The sequence below is a fragment of the Mesoplodon densirostris genome, chromosome 1 (genome assembly GCF_025265405.1).
Source record: "Mesoplodon densirostris isolate mMesDen1 chromosome 1, mMesDen1 primary haplotype, whole genome shotgun sequence".
NCBI classification, from domain to species: domain Eukaryota; kingdom Metazoa; phylum Chordata; class Mammalia; order Artiodactyla; family Ziphiidae; genus Mesoplodon; species Mesoplodon densirostris.
In genome coordinates this window covers 235,877,975-235,894,264 of record NC_082661.1, presented here as the reverse complement: position 1 = coordinate 235,894,264, position 16,290 = coordinate 235,877,975, and the positions used below count along the sequence as shown (strand labels likewise).

General features: G+C 45.3%; 1 protein-coding gene across 4 annotated transcripts in view; it reads right to left on the bottom strand.

The window, feature by feature from the left end:
- TRIM2 (tripartite motif containing 2) overlaps positions 1 to 16,290 on the bottom strand; it is a 121,368-nt gene that overhangs the window by 88,584 nt on the left and 16,494 nt on the right. The window contains exon 1 of one of the 4 annotated variants that reach the window (XM_060116520.1): positions 14,404 to 14,913. The exons of 1 other annotated variant lie outside the window; for it this stretch is intronic. The gene's annotated coding sequence lies outside the window, so the exon portion shown is untranslated. Of the gene's footprint in view, positions 1 to 5,704; positions 5,723 to 14,403; positions 14,914 to 16,290 lie in introns of those variants that run through there. 2 more of the 4 variants (XM_060116525.1, XM_060116503.1) reach the window with 2 other exon arrangements.

The window sequence follows — 16,290 nt, the reverse complement described above, 5'->3', positions numbered from 1 at the left end:
ATAATCACCAAGGACCTACTGTATAGCACAGGGAACTCTACTCAACACTCTGTAATGGCCTATATGGGAAAAGAATCTGAAAAGGAATAGATATATGTGTATGTATAACTGAATCACTTTACTGTACACCTGAAACTAACACAACATTGTAACTCAATTATACTCCAATAGAAATTAAAAAAAACATAAAGCAACCAGGACTAAAATAAAAATTCTTTTTAGTACTTAAAAAAAAAGAAAAGAATCACACAGCTATTAACTATTGATCAGGGGATTCAAACCTAAGTCTTTCTCACTTGAAAATCAACCTTGAGCCCTGAAAAAACAAGTAAGAGCTATACAACGGAAAGATGGAGCAAGCATTCCAGGCAGAGGAAACCTCAAGGCATGCATGTGCGGGCCACCAAGCAGTTTGGAATGATCAGAGAGGGAGGCACAAGGCTTGGGTGGGAGAGATGAGGGTGGAGAGGGAGTCAGAGGCCAGGCCACGGTGGACCTCGCTTTGTAGGCTGAAGGGTGTGAACTTTAACTTGGAACCCGTGAGAGCCATTGAAGACTTACATACATGAAAGGCTGGAGGGGATGGACACGTACGCGCCGCGGTGTGGTGAGCGGGGAAAGAGTGCTGGCAGAACCTCGCTAATCCAGCGAGTCTCGATGGTGACCACGTTCAGAATTCTCTTCCTAGAAGAATTAGTAAGATGATGCTCAGACAGCCTCAGTGGGAGGGAAGTGATGGCCCCTCTCATAGAAAAGTGGACGCCAGAGCAGAGGGGTCTGTGCGCTTGGGAGGGGGGATGGGTCGTGGGAGGGGGTGGATTGGAGAGAGGAGGTGCTGATGAGTTGAGTTCAAGTTTGGACCGTTGGGTTCACAGTTCTGGTCTCAGAAGAAAGGTCTGGGTAGGAAACAAAGGTTTGGGCTATAGATCTGGGCAGGAAAAGAAATCATCATAATAAGCATGGACTATTAACCAGGTACACTCCATAATGCTTTCCATGTATTTTCTCTGTAATCCTTTCAACAACCATATGAAATAGATATTGTTATTACCCCCATTTTACAGACTATGACTCCAACTAAGCCACGAGGACATTAAATGACCTGCCAAGGGCCACACTATTAGTAAAGGACCCATACACCACACCTCAACTTCTCACACATTTGTGAATGTGATCCACAATAGAAACACGTTTTACATTGCCGTCCAGTCCAGAAATGTGTATTTCACTGAAACAAAAGTTGCCTGAGACCACACTTAGCCCCCTGCTGCCTTCTAGTCTATTTCATTTTTTAAATAGGCTACTGGCAACCCATAACTTGATCCACAACCTGCTCGTGGAACCCACAGTTTAAGAACGGCTGTCCAACTCCTCCTACCTCCCTCACCTGAACTCGGTGACTGGGGTGGGACCTCAAAGGTGAGGAGAGATGTCAGTGACATCATAGACCACAGGAGGGAACTTCACTGCAGGGTGATTTAAGCCAAAAGTATAACATGATGAGAAGTGAATTTCTTTTGCCAAATTTCACCCTGAGGACCTGTCTGTGGAAGCTAGCCCTTCGACAGTGAGCCGTTCACTGCCTGTCACACACATTTATGGGGATGGAAGCATTTTTGCTGCCAAGTGTTTGCACTGTATGGTTCAGGAAAAGATGCAGATGCACTTTGGAGAATATTGAAGTTGTTAGTTCTAAAATTGCTACAGTATTCCGTGGCAGCGGAATGTGGGCACACAGCCCAAAGCAAACCAAATTCCTGCAGACAGTAACTGCAATAGGAAACAATACCTCCAAGGCGGAAGTTGTGGACTATGGCAGTCAACATCTTGCTCAGCAGGAAATGACTTTGCTGGCGGGACTTTAGGAATCCACCGCCAAAATAGATCATAGACCCTGAATGTATGCACTCTCCCTGCCGCCGCATAGGAAGAGGGGAGATGTTCCTTTTCCCTAGAATTGACCTGTTCTGAGTGGCCTCCAGGGTCTCACTCCCTCAGTTAACCCTTCCTTCCCCTTTAGCGCCCCCATTTTCTCCTACATAACTTCCCTCCCTTCTGACTTCAAATACACGCTTGTTTCCTCTCCAAAAGCCCCTCAGCACGCAGGAATGTTGGGGGAGCTGCAACTGCCCTCCACGTTGGTAGCGGTGGTGGTGACGCGACTGTGTGCACGGTCAAAACTCAGAGAACTGAACACCAGAAAGGGTGAATTTTACGATTTGTAAACTGTATCTTTAAAAGAACATGACTTCAGAATAACCCCCCCCCCTTTCCGAATCCTGCCGCCCTGGGGTTACGTCCTCTTTTTTCCTTCCTCCCTTTCCCCACACTTGCTCTCCCCGTGGTCTTCATTTGAGCTAAAACCCAAGTCTTTCCCCAGGTCACCACCCCAACTGCTTCCGCCCCCCAGTTCTCCTCCTATTCCCTTCCCACCCTCTACAGCTCCTGAAACTGCTACTAGAAACTCTTTTAATTCAGAACTTCGCTATCCCTCCTCTACCTCTTTAAACGCTGCTGCTTTGACTTCTTAGCAATGCTCGGACTCTGGGAATTTGCCAAAATTCCAAGCCCGCTGCCTTCTCCTTCTGTATTCTCTCCCTCAGAGATCTCGCCCACTCTTGTGGATTAGAGGACAGCTTGAGTGCATCTGACTCCCAAACCTATGTCTACAGAGAGGACAGCTAGCTCGGGTTCCCAGTGACCCAGTGGCCATCTCCACTCTGTCACCGCCTCAAATTCAGCACGTGCAGCTGCCTTTGCCAGCTGCCCTCACTGGTGTGGATGACTTCACCGTTGGTCTTTCTCCCAGGCCAGAAACCCTGGGATTCCAGACACAGCCATCAAGATCAAAGCAGGTAGCACAGCGGAAATGCTCTTGTGAACTGTCATGTTCTAGACTGATTATCATTTCTACTCCTGAAATCTTTTCAACTACTCCGTTGAAATGTCTGCAGATTTCACCTATTTTTTCACCATCCTCTGCTGCCAGCCTACAGCTCCCTCCCTTCCGTCCAGTGTACTCTGTATTCTGTTGTTTGTCTATCTTTACTGAAACAACCTTTCCCCCTCTTACTCCGCAGCTCAGGACTCTTTAAAACCTCCTGTCATGGGCTGAATTGTGTCCCCCCCACCTCCGGAAAAACAAAGATGTGTTGAAGTCCCCCAGTGCCTCAGAAAGACCTTACTTAGAAATAGGTCTTCACAGAAGTGATCAAGTGAAAATGAGGTCATTAGGGTGAACCCTAATGCAATATGACTGGTGTCCTTATAAAAAAAAAAAAAAGGAAATTTGGACACAGAGAAGGAAGATGACATGAAGAAACAGGAAAAAGACCATCTACAAGCCAAGGAATGCCTGAAGCCACCGGAAGCTAGGAGAGAGGCATAGAACAACTTCCTCCCAGCCCTCAAAAGGAGCCAACTCTGCCCACACATGTTATGGACGAAAACATCAGCCAATGTTTCTCCGTTTGGCCCTAGAGATCTTTGATCTGGCCCCATCTTCCCCATTCAAACTTAATTCCCACGACTTCCCTACTTAGACCTTCTGGTCAGTCCCTCTTCCAATCAGATGCATCTCCCTCTAATCTACATCTGGAAATGGCTCTCCGCCTTTACTTGGGATGTCCCCAACAGCCTGTTATACCCTACCCACTTCTTTCTCCCATCTAAACCTAGCATGTTCTTTAAGCTCTAACTTCAGTCCCTCTTCCTCCATTACACTGTCACTATTGTTTTCTCTCCCTTCTCTGAACTGTCAATGGACTAATCGTCTGTATCCTATGAATTGACACCTGATCGTGTCTCATTCACATAGTTCCTTAACGGTTTCTTGTGTAATAGTCTCGGGTCTTGAGTTAAATTTTAAGTCCCCATTGGAAACCACTTTTCCAAACACCCTTGGAAAAGTGGTTTCCAATTTGTTTTCTCAGTAAAACATCCTTTCGTCCAGAGCTTCCCACAATTCTTGTATTATTTTATCACATAACATCCGATCAAATACTACTGAGCATCATTTGGGTTGGTGAGAAGGACATCCTAGCTGTGATTCCTAACTCTCCCTTTCCTGGAAAAGTCACTGGACTTCCTGGAGCCTTACGTTCCTCACCTCTAAAATGTTACTTCTCAGAGTCATTGTAAAGATAAGATGGAACCATTTATGTGAAAGTGATTTTTAAAAGGTAAAGATTTGCAAAAATGTGAGATTAAATCATTATTATCATCTCAGTGGCAAGTTAGCTGCCTTGCTGAAATTATGGGTTTGAGTCAAGTGAGCTGGTTCTTCTAGGTTCGTGCCACCTGGGCCAATAAATTTCACGACTAATAGCGTGGGAAGAAGGATGGAGCAAACCGCGAAGCACGTCCAGCGGGTCAGCAGGGTTATACCTTCATAAATAAAAGATAGACAGCGCGCGGTCACCTCCATCTACCTGAAGGCATGCGGTACCCCAGGCTCTCGGAAGACGTAACTGACAGTCCCTGACACCATCAGCTCTGGTGCAATAAATCTGCAGGTAATATATTATGCTGAAGTCAACAGGTTTAATGTTTTGTTCTGTTTTTATTTGGTGATTTAACTCTACTGGTTTTATGACCGAAAGCTAAACAAGAACTGCTAAATATGCCTGAAATACAAAAAGCAAGTCAACCTCTGTCAATTTAGAATCTCAATAGGGTTCATTCCATGAGCATATTGAATCAAAGAAGAGCCAAGCTCTCTCCAATTTCCAAAGAAGACAAGCTTTAGTGGTATATAGAGTTGATGTGTTTGGTAAGTATTCACATCCCCAAACCACCAAACTTTCCCCAGCCATATGAATTTAGACTTGTTGTTTTTCTCAATTTAAATGTTGCTTTTTTGAAAGGGGTTAAATTAACTTTTTTTCTTTTACTTCACTTTGGTACTTGTTCCAAAAACTTTAAAGCCTGGCCAATGATTCTGAGCGAATTAAGTGATCCATCTTAAGTTGTGGATGCCAAATACAGCCTGCATGTTAAGAATGTAAGTGTTGTAGCAGTTTTTATGTGTAGAATTCAGAAAGCTGAGCCTTGGGTCTCTACGGCCTGGAAGATACATCTAGGAGACAAGCAGGAGGTCTGAGTGTCTCCACTGGGAGTGACTCCCTCCCTCTGGTCTGCTGGTGACCTCCTGTCCCCACGGACCACCCATCGACAGATTCTAGCTCAACAGGTGAATAATGCAGACTGAAGACCAAAGGACTTGTAGAGAGACCTGGCGGCACTTCGGTGAATGCCTTTACCCAAGGGACTTGATGAAGAGGAAATGGTTTGGGAAAAATATCTAAGAAAAGAAATCTATTCAGTTCTATTTAGATTTAGTTCTAGCATGGAGCATCCTGTGTGGAATAAGCCCCGAACATGTTAAGAATATCTTGCCCTCCCTTACAAATTGAAAACCAGCTCCCATGCAGGTGGAATTCAGAATTTTATAACTCAACAAATCTGGCTCCCTCCCACTACAGAAACTGCTTTTAACTATTCAAAGCAAATTCTTAATTATTCTTGACATGTAAAGGCTTTTTTAGAAAGCAGTATGAATTTGATCTGTGATAGATGCTTATTAAAAATTCAGAAGCTTTGTTTAATCATTTCCTCAAGTAAAAGCCTTATAGAGGAAATCCCAGAGAGATCCTATTGTTTTTTTTCTTTTAATGACATTGTGTTAAAAATGAATTAAACATACCTTCTTCTGTGGGGTCTGTAGCTGAAGCAGAGACATTAGAATAAATGTCACAGGAAAAAGGAACACTTTGCACAGACACCCCCTCACACTCCCGCCTCTTCCCATTTCAGGCTCCTAGATCTTTCCATGTAGTTTTGGTGGGTGGATTGCAGCTTTGAGTGGGTTATTGAGCCTTCAGGCATCAATTACTTTGTACTTCAGGTTTCTGGATTGAGACGTTTGGGGAGGGAGGGGATGAAAGACAGTCGAAAGGTAATTGCTACTTGATGGCTGAAAGCAGACAAAAACAGCACGAAGACCCCAGTTAGCCTCTGCTCATCCTTCCTCTAAGCAAATGGCACCCCGTCACATTACTTCCTTGTACAACATGACTGTGTGACTTCCAAGTGACCTGGGGCAAAAGACAGCATTTGTCACCTAAGGCTCTTTTGTTGTAGAGTAGGTAGCACAACAGATTTACGGGCGTTGCTTCCCTAAAATGGAAATAGCTTTGTAAAACAAGACTTCTTTTCCATGGTACCAGGTATCTGGAGACCACGTTCTGTAGCTATTTGTTAAGTTTGGCTCTGATCAGTGTCCTCACTATTGGCTAAGATTTAGAAGAGAAAGGCACCTAATTTTTGCCATTTCTGTTCTGCAGCTATCAAGATGCAAACATTCAGCCCTTTCGAGTACCTTTTTATCGTCTTCCCTTGGGTGACTTCTGATTGGTCACACTAAAAGAAGAAGGGTATCCAGGATATGTGCTCATGTTTCATAAGAGGTTCACCTTTACAATCTCCTTCCCTGACTAATCGGGCAATTATTTTGCCTTTCATAAGCAGAATCCAATGCAAGAAGATCTAAATAGACATTTCTCCAAAGAAGACGTACAGATGGCCAAAAAGCACATGAAAAGCTGCTCAACATCACTAATTATTAGTGAAATGCAAGTCAAAACTACAATGAGATATCACCTCACACCAGTTAGAATGGCCGTCATCAAAAAAGTCTACAAACAATAAATGCTGGAGAGAGTATGGAGAAAAGGGAACCCTCCTACAATGCTGGTGGGAATGTAAATTAGTATAACTACTATGGAGCATAGTATGGAGGTTCTGTAAAAAACTAAAAATAGAGCTACCATATGATCCAGCAATCCCACTCCTGGACATATATCCAGATAAAACTATAACATGAAAAGATACATGCACCCCAATGTTCATTTCAGCACTATTCACAATAGCCAAGACATGGAAGCAACCTAAATGTCCATCAACAGAGGAATGAATAAAGAAGATGTGGTGCATGTATAAAATGGAATATTACTCAGCCATAAAAAAGAATGAAATAATGCAATTTGCAGCAACATGGATGGACCTAGAGATTATCATACTAAGTGAAGTCAGACAGAGAAAGACAAGTATCATATGATATCACTTACTTGTGGAATCTGAAAACAAAATGATACAAATGAATTTATTTACAAAGCAGAAACAGACTCAGACTTAGAAAACAAACTTATGATTACCAAAGGGAAAAAGTGGGGGGAGGGATACATTAGGAGTTTGGGATTAACATATACACACTACTATATAGATACTACTATATAGATAAACAACAAGGACCTGCTGTATAGTACAGGGAACTCTACTCAGTATTCTGTAATAACCTAGAAGGGAAAAGAATCTGAAAAAGAATGGATATATATGTATGTATAACTGAATCACTTTGCTGTACACCTGAAACTGACAAAATATTGTAAATGAAGTATACTCCAATATAAAAAACAAACAAACAAAAAAAAACCCAATGCAGGAGGCAAGCAGAGGGAGCCCTGGACATACGCTGAACAAAACTGGAGAGCCAGCTGCCCCGAATCTGCAAGGAGATGATTCACTCACCAATACTGAGGAGATGACTTTGCACTGAGATACAGCCTGCGTTGCCACTAAAGCAAACTGTGCCACGTGAAAAGATGCTCAACATCATTAATTATTAGAAAAATGCAAATCAAAACTACAATGAGGTACCACCTCACACCAGTCAGAATGGCCATCATTAAAAAGTCTACAGGGAATTGCCTGGCAGCCCAGTGGTTAAGACTCCACGCTTTCACTGCTGAGGGGCCAGGTTTGATCCCTGGTCGGTGAACTAAGATCCCATAAGCCGTGTGGCATGGCCAAAAAAATTTTTTTAATTAAAAAATAAATTTTAAAAAGTCTACAGGGCTTCCCTGGTGGTGCAGTGGTTGAGGGTCCGCCTGCCGATGCAGGGGACACGGGTTCGTGCCCCGGTCTGGGAAGATCCCACATGCCGCGGAGTGGCTGGGCCCGTGAGCCATGGCCGCTGAGCCTGCGCGTCCGGAGCCCGTGCTCCGCAACGGGAGAGGCCACAAGAGTGAGAGGCCTGTGTAACGTAACAACAACAAAAAAGTCTACAAATAACAAATGCTGGAGAAGGTGTGGAGAAAAGGAACCCTCCTACACTGTTGGTGGGAATGTAGGTTGGTGCAGCCACAATAGAAAACAATGTGGCGGTTCCACAGAAAACGAAAAATAGAATTACCATATGATCCAGAAATCCCACTCCTGGGCATATATCCAGACAAAACTATAATTCAAAAAGATACATGCAGGGCTTCCCTGGTGGCACAGTGGTTAAGAATCCACCTGCCAATGCAGGGGACACGGGTTCCAACCCTGGTCTGGGAAGATCCCACATGCCGCGGAGCAACTAAGTCCATGTGCCACAACTACTGAAGCCCACGTGCCACATCTACTGAAGCCCACGTGCCACATCTACTGAAGCCCACACACCTAGAGCCCATGCTCAGCAACAGTAGAAGCCACCGCAACGAGAAGCCCGTGCAATGAAACAAAGAGTAGCGCCGCTCGCCACACTAGAGGAGTCCCATGTGCAGCAATGAGGACCCAACGCAGCCAAAAATAAAATAAATAAAATAAATTTATTTTTAAAAAAAGATACATGCACCCCCATGTTCATGGCAGCACTATTCACAATAGCCAAGACATGGAAACAACCTAAATGCCCATCAATAGATAAATGGATAAAGAAGATGTGGTACATATAGACAATGGAATACTGCACAGCCATAAAAAGGAATGAAATAATGCCATGTGCAGCAACATAGATACAGCTAGTTACCATACTAAGTGAAGTAAGTCAGAAAGACAAATTTCATATGCTATCACTTATATGTGGAATCTAACATATGACACAAATGAACCTATCTATGAAACAGAAACAGAATCATGGACATAGAGAACAGACTGGTGGTTGCCAAGGGGGACAGGGTTGGGGGAGGGATGGAGTGGGAGGGTGAGGTTAGCAGATGTAAGCTTTTATATATAGGATGGATAAACAACAAGGTCGTACTGTATAGCACAGGGAACTATATTCAGTATCCTATGATACACCATAATGGAAAAGAATATTAGAAAAAGAATGTATATATATGTATAACTGAATCACTTTGCTATACAACAGAAATTAACACAACACTGTACATCAACTATACTTCAATTAAAAAAATATTAAAACTAAAGCAAAGCGTGCTGTTAACCTTGAACTACACAAAAAGGGGAGGGGTCAGAACTGACCCCAAGCTTCCCCTCTTTTGAGTCCTGCAGGTTCCTGCGCTTTCCCTTCCCCATCCTGCGCCTCCAGTCCACTATCTTCACTCCCAGCAGAATTATAACTAAGGCAGCCTGCCCGGCTACAAAGACAGCTGTGCACCCTCCCACTGTGTCCAACAGTGAGGATATCCAGACAAGCTAACAAGATGCAAATCCCCTGCAATGTGGCTAATGCCTTTTTTATCCCTATGCAAAGGCCCAGAAAATTCATTCTTTTAGGTGGTTTTATAATATAGCTTTGACATCATTGTCAAATGTGCAACACTAATTTAAATAAATTGCATGTGTTCAGCAAAAGAGACAGTTCTGTCTTTGTTTAATCTGAGAGGTTATTTTAATGATTAAAGAGACCTGATCTCGCCCTCTTAATTAAGGCAAATCTCAAGGATAGCTATGCCCCCATTGTGGGTAATTCTGATGCTAGCCTGGTCACTGTCAAACTGCTTGGTGGCTGTGGAAGGAATATTATAGGAATAGAGCCTTGTACCGAATAGGAGTCTTCGGGATAGGTAGAAAGTGTCACTTTGTCTGGGTCGTGTTGAAGAGCCAAGAACACACCTTTCGCTGCCAAAGGAATCAACTCTCAGGTCAAGGGGCCATCATGATTCCCTCAGGAATCTGAGCTGAACTACAGAGGGGGCTCCTACCACAGCCCTAGACCTGGTTCCCTAGGTGAGGAAATCAGAGAACAGGTGGGAGAAAGATGCTCGCTAATGTCTAAAGGTACCACCAAGGCTTGAAAATCCCTTCAAGGTTTATGCTCTGCCTTTTACACTACTGTACTTTTCAGATCATAAAGCAGGGGGTTTGAAACATATTATTTGTTCAATAAATCGTCTTGACGGAAGACTGGGCTGGAAACACAGCTTTCCTTTCTTCTACCTGATTGGACAGGACACTCTAAAACAAAACTGGGTCTAATCTTGCACATTTTGGGTCTTCAGTCAGATCTCTCTTTTCAGGAGTCTTAATCTGAGAACCTTTCCATGTTGTTTGCTTCCTGGTCCTCACAATCGGCATCCCTGAAGGTCAGCAATGAGAGTCCTAAAATGCTAGCTCTGATCCTAATAGGAAAGAAGCAGCTCAGCCAGACTGTATGCCTCTCTCCATACTTTGGTTTAAATCAATTAATATTTAAACTAAGAAAGACATCCCTCCAACAGCAGACATTCTGAAACCTGAAAAACATTTCTAATAAGGAGACCGTGATTTAGAAAGCTAATCAACTCCCAGAACTCCAATTGCCTCCAGCATATTTGTACACACTGCTCTGGTTCCAGAAGTCTGCATGTTGATTCATTTTACTGCAGTCGGGTTGGAAGAGAACCAGTTTCACAACTTCTATTTGGGACCTTCTAAACTGTCACAAATTAATAAAGATGCTGACCTATACAGTGTTTTTGTGACTCAAGGACACATCCTAAGCTTCCTGGCCAGCCCTTCTGCCTAAATAAATTTCATCTAGACATCCACTATGTTATGAAAAAGAAGAAGGTATTGTAAATTCTAGGGAGAGGATATTTCTGTTCAAGGATTAAGATGAGATTCAAAGGCAGGATATGCAAAAATAATAGTTTTACATAGGAAGGAATCAGTATTCATTAAGGCAAAATATTTGCCAACAAGAGCTCAAATTCTGAGGTTGAATTTCCACTAAACTCTTTCTTTTCTATAAGTTTCTTTCTTTTATTTATTTTTGGCTACACTGTGTCTTCGTTGCTGCACGCGGGCTTTCTCTAGTTGCGGCGAGCAGGGGCTACTCTTCGTTGCGGTGCGCGTGCTTCTCATTGCGGTGGCTTCTCTTGTTGCAGAGCATGGGCTCTAGGCACGCAGGCTTCAGTAGTTGTAGCACTGGGCTCAGTAGTTGTGGCTCTCGGGCTCTAGAGCGCAGGCTCAGTAGTTGTGGCGCACAGGCTTAGTTGCTCCACAACACAGGGGATCTTCCCAGACCAGGGCTCGAACCCGTGTCCCCTGCACTGGCAGGTGAATTCTTAACCACTGCACCACCAGGGAAGCCCTCCACTAAACTCTTAAAAAATACATAAAAGCTGAGTGGCTGGTAAACAGTTGGCTTAGTCTCACTAGGTTTATTCCTCTTCATTTCCCCTCTAGCTACTTATCTCAAAGGCTGCATTTACCAATTCTTCTAAGAACAAATACTAGCCATATCAAAGACCTACCATTCTCTTCCAGAGAAAATAAACTAAACTCAGATAACTTGCAGTGACTTTTTCAGACCTGCCAACTGGCAGGTCAGTCTTAAGGTCTGATATCTAACAGCATAAGAAATAATGCTGGAGACGGAGTATGCCAGTGCCTCAGCCTTGACTCAAGGTTTTTAAGATAACAGTCTCAGAGAAGCCTCTCAAACAGATATTCGGGAAAGTATTATATTTTTCTTATGAAACCCCAAAGGAAAACCGTCACCGTTCCTATCTGCATCATTAGCAGCAGCAGCAGAAGCGTACTGCCAGCACCTGCCCGCATAAACCTTTAGAGCCTGTATAAATCAAGCTAAGATTGTCTTTTGGGGATTTATAATCCAAGATGGATTTTGGTGTAAACCAAGCAGTGTCATTTTTAGTGGAGTAATGAGAGAAGAAGAACATGTTATCTTCCCAGATTTTAGAATTTCAGTATGGCACTTTGAAAGGTTTGTTCAGCATTGCTGTATTACCAGATTGGGTTTTCTCTGTTGAGCAGGCCAAATTCTCACCAAGCAGTGGCTGGAGAGGTGGTGAGTTACTGCTGCTCAGAAAAGGCCAAATAAACAGATCACGCATGAGCCCCAAGGTAAATATCCAGCCTCTTTCTAGAGGAAGCAGTGGACAGAAACTCCAGTGGCAGAATTCAACCCTAGGACAGACCAAAGAAAAGGTCAGAGTGTGTGCTCTTAATTCTCAGGGAGACTCCTTAACCCACTTATACTCAGTGTCTTATATGCGAAGTTCTTTCTTTTTTTTCCTCTTTTTTAATTAATTAATTTATTTATTTATTTTGGCTGCACTGTGTCTTCGTTGCTGCGCGCGGGCTTTCTCTAGTTGCGGCGAGCGTGGGCTACTCTTCTTTGCGGTGCGCAGGCTTCTCATTGTAGTGGCTTCTCTTGTTGCGGAGCATGGGCTCTAAGCACGTGGGCTTCAGTAGTTGTGGCGAACGGGCTTAGCTGCTCCGTGGCACGTGGGATCTTCCCAGCCCAGGGCTGGAACCCGTGTCCCCTGCATTGGCAGGCGGATTCTTAACCACTGCACCACCAGGGAAGCCCGCGAAGTTCTTTCCATTTGTGTTTCCATATGAAGCAGAAATGAGCTGACCAGACAATCACGAAACCATGCAAGTCAACATTAAAATGATGATGCAAGAGAAAGAATTCAAGATGTAGGTGCCATATTTGCTTTTGAAAGATACAACGGAATTTCCAATGGAGGATTTAATAGACAAAGAATTTTCCAGGGAAACAAAGGCAGGATTTGGAAGAATGTTCTGAGAATACTGATAAGGGGACACTGTCATCTAAACAAAGTTGACTCTAAAAGGTAATTATATCCTAGATTCCATGATCCAAAAGAATGGCATGGTATGTACCTAAATAAGACAGTATAGAAAATGGTAGGGGGAAAAAGGGAGGGTCCAGGGAAAAGAATGTGCAAATATGGGGGTGATCTGGTGCTATCCTCTTGTACCCAGTCCAGAAGATGAATTATCTCACCATGAAGACATTTCATTAGTGTAGGTGGCCATGCCCGACTCAACCAAATCTGTGTTTATCCTAAGGGTGGAGGGAGGTAGAGTTTTTGCTTGTTTTTTTATAATTGATCCTTAATTGCTAGATATACTTAGGTTTGAAGAGGAAGTAACAAAGTAATGTGCGTCGTAAAGAATTCAATCAAATCCCTGGCAACTTTGGTCAAGGTTGTGGTATCCCAAGGATTCTGAGTCATTCCTGCTCTTTTGTTTCTTTCCGCCATAGGCAGGTACTAGGTCTGCAGGGTTGAAATCACGTGGCAAACTGAGACTGGAGGTCAAGAGAGCAGGGTGGTAGTGAAACAAGCACATTACCTCTTCCGCCCCCCGTAAAGGACTCGGAAATACAAGGAGCCGCGCAACAAGTCCATAACTGTATTCTAAAATGACTGATGGAAAAGTTACTATCCATTTTTAGAAGAAAATAGGCTAGAAACTGTCTCGTGGGGGAAAAAAGGCATTGGTGAGCATACCCTACCACCCTAGGGGCTCAGCCACTCTTTGGATGTCTGGAATTCCAGGTGCTTTAAAATCAACCATTTCAAAAGCGGTTGAATCTAAAGGTGTCTCTGTTCATAAATTAAGGTTCCTGAATTCTGGGGGAAGGGGAGGGGTGAAGACCCAGTTGCCTGTGGGGTTGGATTAGAGGTGGGAACCAATTTAGAGTTCATAGAAAGCTTGGGACCTGACAGGCACTTCACGCGACAAACGTTCCTCTCCACTCCCAGCCTCTTACCTAATTTGTAAGCAGCATGCAGTTTTCAACATGGGGCATGTCTTTTCATAATGTATCAATCCAAAAAGCCCTGAAAACCCTCAAAAATCAACATCTCTCTCCTCAAGAACTTGGGCAGAGGATCTGAGTAGAGGCTAATTAGGAAGGAAATCGGTTTCAGTAGTTGGTTGTAGAGAAACGACCGAAATGTAAAGAGACAGAGAGAAGGAAACCCATCTTTTCAACAATTATTACATCTACTGCTTTAAGGTTGCAGAATATCTTTTCTTTTCTTTTCCCCTCAGTTGCAAAATGACGAGAAAAGCGTTTCTTCCGAAGCTCGGCACACACCTTTCGGGACTGGCGGAGAGTCCCCGCCCCAGGAGAGCGAGGCAGGCGCGCGGCTGGCGGCCGGTCCCTGGCTCCCCCGCCATGCACACCCCCGCCCCACCGACTAGGACCCGGAAGCGGAGCCTCCGCCGGCTCCGCACACCTCGGTCCCCGCAAACCTTGCCCAGAGGGGAGGCTCCAGGGGGCCGGGTCGGGCCCACCGGCGCAGCCGCGTACGCACAGCCCGGGCCGCGGCACAGCAACAACCAACTTACTGAGCGACGGCGACCCGCTCGGCGACAGAAGAGGCGCGCACAGCCCGCGGCGGGTGAAGCCGCTGCACCGCCCGGCGCTCTAGGGCTCTATGCTGAAGCCGCGGAAACCCACGAGCCGAGGGAGAGCCGCCTCCCGGCTGGATCCCGAAGAGCCTCAACTCGGTGTCCTCGCTTCCAAGATGAGCTCGGATCGGTCACTTCCATCCTGTGCTCAGGCCCAGGGCTGAGCCATCTGTTTTCCATCAACCGCGCGACCGCGGCAAATCCTGGATTACGCACTGCCCGGCGCCCGCCGCGTTTCCGGCCCCCGGGCGGCCGCTAATCTCCGCACACGCAGCAGGCAGAGCACACGCAACGCGGCGCCCGGTTCCCGACTGCTTTTCGCGCGCGCTGACTGCGGGCTCCCGCGGCCCGCCGCGGGGGAGGACCAATCGCAGTCCCCGGGCAGAAGAAAGGTGGGCGCGGTTCTCAGGGCTACTCCTGAACACGCGTCCTCCCCCCAGCCCTGTAAACACGCTGCAAAGTCTGACCCTTCGGGGGAATGACTTCAGTTTGCCGTGGCTGCAAAGGGCCAGTCTCCAGGACAGAATGGCTCATTACTCAGAGCAATCACAACTCCTGAAAGTGAGAGAGGAAAACAATCGCTGCGTTTACTTTCAGTGAATTCTGACCATGAGTCAACGAGGACCCAATTGGCCCCGAACATGAGGAGAAATGACTGCGTCTCAAGGTCTTATATTTTCCTCTGTAAAACAGGTCAGCGTAGGAAGTCTCCCCGCGCCCTCCCCTCCCCTTCCTTCCGCCTGGAAACGTTTGCGTGTCCCAGGCACTAGGCTGAGAAAAGAAAGTTGGAAAAAGCCTTAGGTCTCTACTCTCAAGTGCCTTACTAGTAGCGGGGCGGGGGGAGAGAAAGGGGGTGGAAACCAACAATGCAGTGCATCGTGAAACTGCTGTTAATAGTCTACGCTCAGAGGGTTACTGGCATCCAGAAGCAGGTTTTGAATCATGTTGGAAATCAAGGAGAAGGCTTCCCAGAAGAGGCTGCGTTTGAGTTTAGAAGACTGGGCAAGCATTAGGTAGAATGAAGACAGGTAGGAGGAGATCTGAACGTCTGTATGTCAGCAGAAAGCAGGCGAGAGGTGCAAAGGTGAGAGATGGGGTTATCCAGGGTGGCAAGCAGTCAGACCATAAAGATCTTATCAGCTAAACTCCAGGATGAGACCTTTGTTTGGAAGCTATGAGGCCCCTCCGAAGAATTTTAAAGCAGATAAGTTGCTTAGATTTGTGTTGATTAGATTTGTGTTTCAGAAAGATCGCTGTGGAAGGCATCTGGAAGGGAGTGGAGGTGGGTCTGGGGTGCACAGAAAAGACTCCAAAGATGGGCCAGAGGTGTGACCTTTAGTATTTGATGACCCGTCACAAGGGGTGAGCAGAGTTGTAGGCTGTCACTCAGGTTTCTGACAGTGGGCAATGGGGTAGATACAGCAAGAGACAAATGACGAAGGGGGAACAAGTGGCATCTGAGAAATGGCGAGTGTGCTTTAAGAGGTTCTAGTTTCTGTGGGCTATCCAAATGCAAATGTCCTAGCAGACAACACTGCCGCAGGGATCTATACGGTATTTGGGGGCGTTACGGGCTAAAAACACAAATAAAGCAGTTGCCCACCTGTAATAGAAGATCAATACGGGGGTAAAGGATATTCACATTTCCTAGGACTGCCATAACAAAGTACCACAAACTGGGTGGCTCCTACAACAGAAATGTATTGTCTCACAGTTCTAGCGGCTAGATATCCAAGATCAGTGTGTAAGTGGGGCTATGCTTCCCCGAGGGCGCCAGGGAAGGATCTGTGCCAGGACTCTCTCCTGGCTTCTAGTAGTTTCTTG